Consider the following 5,677-nt stretch of genomic DNA (forward strand, 5'->3'; position numbering starts at 1 on the left):
ACAGAGTATTGGTGAGGCCACACCTGGAATACTGCGTTCAGTTTTGATTTCCATATTTAAGAAAGGATTTACTTGCTTTGGATGCAGTTCAGAGAAGGTTCACAAGGTTGATTCCAGAGATGAGGGGATTGACTTATGAGGAAAAGTTGAGTAGGTTGGGCCTCTACTCATTGGAATTCAGAAGTATGAGAGATGATTTTATCGAAACATATAAGATTATGAGGGGGCTTGATTAGGTGGATGCAGAGAGAATGTTTCCACTGATGGGGGAGACTAGAACTTGAAGGCATAATCTTAGAATAAGGGGCTGCCCATTTAAAACTGAGATGAGGAATTTCTTCTCTGAGGATTGTGGATCTGTGGAATTTGCTGCCTCAGAGAGCTGTGGAAGCTGGGACATTGAATAAATTTAAAACAGAAGTCGACAGTTTCTTCAACGATAAGGGGTTATGGAGAGCGGGCAGGGAAGTGGACCTTAGTCCATGATCAGATCAGCCATGATCGTATTGAATGGCAGAGCAGGTTCGAGGGGCCATATGACCTACTCCTGCTATTTCTTATGTTCTTAAACATCTCCACATCTCTGCGCCTCCTACTTTAAGGCACAGCTTAAAACCTACCTCATTGACCAAGCTTTTGGTTGCAATATCTCCTTGTGTGGCTCGGTGTCAAATTTTGTTCTGTAACGTTCCTGTGAAGCACCTTGGGACTTTTTACGTTAAAGGCGCTATATGAATACAAGAAGTTGTTATTTATTCTGGATGGGAAGGGGGGAAAACGAGAAGATTGAAGTACCAACTTAAACCATTACATCTAAATCTAATACTGTTTAATTTAATCCAGATTCTGTTTAGTTCAAATTTGTGTTGCTAAATTCTTCTGCACACAAAGAGGCCTGCTATCGATTTCTGTGACGTCTGGAGCACAAGACTGAAGCAGCTGATTGATTTGCTGCTATCACATGCTTCCTGGTCATCAATTAAGAAGTTTTATTTGTTTTCCCTGCTTTGCGTCTACTTTTGTTTGCTTGTTTTTACTCAACAGAAAGAAAGGCTTTCATTTATATAGCGCATTTCATGACCACCGGATGTCTCAAAAGTGCTTTACAGCCAATGAAGTACTTTTGGAGTGTAGTCACTGTTGTAATGTAGGAAATGTGGCAGCCAACTTGCGCACAGCAAGCTCCCTCAAAAAGCGATGTGATGACCAGATAATCTGTTTTTGTGATGTTGATTGAGGGATAAATATTGGCTCCAGGACACCGGGGATAACTCCCCTGCTCCTCTTCGAAATAGTGCCATGGGATCTTTTACGTCCACTTGAGAGAGCAGACAGGGCCTCAATTTAACGACTCATCCGAAAGACGGCACCTTCGGCAGTGCAGCACTCCCTCAACGCCGCACTGGAGTGTCAGCCTAGATATTTTGTGCTCAAGTCCCTGGAGTAGGACTTGAACCCACAACCTTCTGACTCGGGCGAGAGTGCTACCCACTGAGCCACAGCTGACCATGTCTTTAAAGATTTTTTTTTTAAATGAGAAGCATTGTAATTAGGTACCACTGTAAGTGATGGGCTGAAATACTTTCCATTGAATGTACTTGACCCTTTTAGGTGTCGAGAAGGTGCAAGTTAACGCTTTGAGTGAGAAGCTGCTTATTTTAACTATTACTGGTTTTGTAAATTAATCCACTTCTTGCTGTTCCTTCAGACCTCCTCTACTCACCAGCCCAACCCCGATTTACACACTTGCTGAATCAATTCTGCATTCAAAAGCTTCCTTTTGCTTGCACATCTTCAGTATTCACAACCTCCAGTCCTGCAAAGACCCAACTAGATCTCAATCTCAATGCTTTTTAATAGATAACAAACAGTAATGTTTATCCATTCTTCAAAGGTTAATCTCTTGTCCCTTGTAAAGTGAGCCAGTGGTTGCAAACCCATTGCTGGGTCTTCCATCTGTCTACATTCTTGGCCTGACCATCTCCTCCATTCTCAATTGTAACTAACATCTCTGTTGTTAAAACTTACCTACAAGGAGCTTGATTTCCTCTTGTGCCAAACAGTAATGGTCTTTGTCCCAGCCCTTAACTCTATAAAGCCCGAGTACCTTCAAGACTTTTAATCCTGCTCCCTTTGCTTGGGATGCTCTTCTGTAAACACAAGAAATCGGGGCCTGAGTCGGTCCTACGGCTCCTCGAGCCTGCTCTGCCATTCAATAAGATCATGGCTGAACGTCTACATCAACTGCACTTTCCTGCCCTAGCCCCATATCCCTTGATTCCCTTAGTGCCCCAAAATATCGATCTGAGTCTTGAATATACTCATCAATTGAGCAGCCACAGCCCTCTGGAATTCCAAAAGATTCACCAACTTCTGAGTAAATACATTTCTCCTCACCTCAGTCCTAAATGGCCAACCCTTTATCCTGAGACTATGCCCCCTAGTTCTAGACTTTCCAGTCAGGGGAAACAGCCTCTCGCTGTCAAGCCCTCTAAGAATTTAATATATTTCAATGAGATCACCTCTCATTCTTCTAAACTCCAGAGAATATAGGCCCATTCTACTCCATCTCTCCTCATAGGACAATCCACCCATCCCAGGACTTAATCTAGTGAACCTGTGTTGCATCCCCTCTAAGCCAAGTATATCCTTCCTTAGATAAGGAGACCAAAACTGTACATGGTACTCCAGGTGTGGTCTCATCAAAACTTAATATAATTGTAGCAAGACTTCCTTAATCTTCTTTAATCTTACATCCTGCCTGCAATAAAAGCTAATAGACCTTTGCTTTCCTAATTGCTTGCTGTACCAGCATGTTAACTTTGTGATTTGTGAGGGATACCAAAATCCCTCTGAATCCCAACATTTACTAGTCTCCTACCTTTTATTAAAATTAAAATTCTGCTTTTCCATTCTTCCTACCAAAGTGGATAATTTTACACTTTCCCACATTGCACTTCATCTGCAACCTTCTTGCCCAGTCACTTAACTGGTCTTTATCCCTTTACAGTCTCTTTGTGTCCTCCTCACAGCTTATGGTTATCTCTCTTGGTCATGGAGAGAATAGTAAAAAAACCTCATCTGGTCAGAAATTGGCCCCTCACCTCCCACCTCTGCAATCTATCTTGTCTATTTTATTGATACAACTATGATCTGTGCTCCTCTTAATAAGCTCCAAACATTCCAACCCATACATCCTGCATTCTCCTCGTGTTGTGCAATGTCTCCTATTGTAACTTGTTCATTCCCAAGATCTTCTTACCTGTCCTCGGTCTTTCTTTCCACATATAATCTACAGGCTTTGAACCCCCCTCGCCCCGCAACCTTAGAGTTGCCTAATCACTACTTGCCGATTTCCGTGTTCTTTCCGTAGTCCTGAACTATGGGTCTTGGACCTTCAGTTTGGCTTCTCAATTAAAAAAAAAAGTCAATCCTGACTAGAAATCCGTATCCAGGCAGAAAATGGACAAATTTGCATTCTTCCTGCTGATCTAGGCGGGAGAATGCTCATCTGCCAGCAGAATATGGGCCTCGTGAATTTGCCTCAGTGTGGGCTTGCATAATGACTAAAACATTTGTATTCACAAGCAAGGGTTAAAGTATCGAAGTGGCATTAAACCTGGGGAGCAGTAGGTAGTAAAGGTCTTACTAGAGTTCCTTTTTATTTAATGGAAATTAAATGGACTTCCAAAGCACAGTTCAGAAGTACAATTTCAATGAACTGTTCTGGATAACGTTACATATTACAGCACAAACAGGCCATTCGGCCCAACTGTCCATGCCGGTGTTAATGCACAAACCTCCTTTCACCCTATCAGTACATGCTTCTATGCTATTCCATGTTGTAGCAAGTTCCACATTCTAACCACTCTGGGTAAAAAAAGTTCTGCACTCACTTATTCTGAAATGTGGTCTGTAATGCAGTTGATAATTAATTTCTTACTGCGGATATGCCTGGTATAGTTTAGGGAGGTGCAGACTATCTCAGGCAAAGCAAAAACTGATGGCGTGTTATCTATTCTGAGATGTCCAGACTTCTGAATTGTGGCTCATAAATCCCATGCAGTTCCATTCTCTTTGTGCTTGCATCTCTTACTCGCTAGTTATCCTGGTTGGATTTTGTAGGATTGGAGGTGTGGAAAAGGTGTATTGTTTTAGTGCTGTGGCCTCTCTGGGGGATAAATTCTAAATTGGAGCTCCAAGGTATGTTATCCACAGTTTGAAATATCTACAAATTAATTGGAACATTGATTTTATATGTGGCCCATGACCAAGTGGCTCACAAGGACAAAAGGCTTGGACACTCCTGATCCGTTTGATCCCCTACCAGAGATGAACAGCTACAATTTGAGAAGTAAAACTCTATACGAAGAATCAGGGAGTGGGTGGAGGAGGGAAGAGCATTTTGCACAATAGTCCTGGTGCTTCCTGAACGCTATACATGTGGGATCCAGTCTTTCATTTCTTGCCATTGGAAGAAAACTGCAAGGAGGATAGTTGCAGACATCAGGCGGATGTAGCCTGGTGAAATGGACAGATGAAATTTAATGCAGGGAAATGTAAAGTCATGCATTTTGGAAGGAAGAGTGAGGAGAGGTAATGTATAAACTAAATGATCCAATTTTAGAGAGGGTGAAGGAATGGAGACCCAGCCATTCAAATACACAACTTTGAAGGTGGCAGGACAAGTTAATGAGGCTGTTTTTTAAAAAAGCATACGGAACCGTTTACTTTATAAATAGTCATTGAGTACAAAAGCAAAGGCATTATGCTAAACACTTATAAATCACTAGTTCGGCCTCTGCTGGCGTATTGTGCATGAAACACAAAAGGATAGTATGCAGGTACAGCAAGTGATCAGGAAGGCCAATGGAATCTTGCCTTTATTGCAAAGGGGATGGAGTACAAAAGCAGGGAAGTCTTGCTACAGTTATACAGGGTATTGGTGAGGCCACACCTGGAATACTGCGTGCAGTTTTGGTTTCCATATTTACGAAAGGATATACTTGGTTTGGAGGCAGTTCAGAGAAGGTTCACTAGGTTGATTCCGGAGATGAGGGGATTGACGTATGAGGAAAGGTTGAGGCAGTTGGGCCTCTACTCATTGGAATTCAGAAGATTGAGAGGTGATCTTATCGAAACGTATAAGATTATGAGGCAGCTTGACAAGGTGGATGCAGAGAAAATGTTTCCATTGATGGTGGAGACTAGAACTATGGGACATAATCTTAGAATAAGGAGCCGCCCATTTAAAACTGAGATGAGGAGAAATTTCTTCTCTCCGAGGGTTGTAAATCTGTGGAATTCACTGCCTCAGAGAGCTGTGGAAGTTGGGACATTGAATAAATTTAAGACTGAGATAAACAGTTTCTTAACCGATAAGGGAATAAGGTGTTATGGGGAGTGGGCAGGGAAGTGGACCGGAGTCCATGATCGGATCAGCCAAGATCATATAAAATGGTGGAGCAGGCTCGAGGGGCCGTATGGCCCACTCCTGCTCCTATTTCTTATGTTCTTATTGTGTCCAATTCTGGGCACCACACTTTAGGAAGGATGGCAAGGGCTTGGAGTGGATGCAGAGGAGATTTGCCAGGATGATACCAGGGATGAGGGATTTCACTTATGTGGAGAGATTAAAGAAGCTGGAATTGTTCTCCTTAAAGCAGAGAAGGTTACA

Source organism: Pristiophorus japonicus, chromosome 6 (assembly GCF_044704955.1).
Source record: "Pristiophorus japonicus isolate sPriJap1 chromosome 6, sPriJap1.hap1, whole genome shotgun sequence".
Lineage (NCBI taxonomy): Eukaryota > Metazoa > Chordata > Chondrichthyes > Pristiophoridae > Pristiophorus > Pristiophorus japonicus.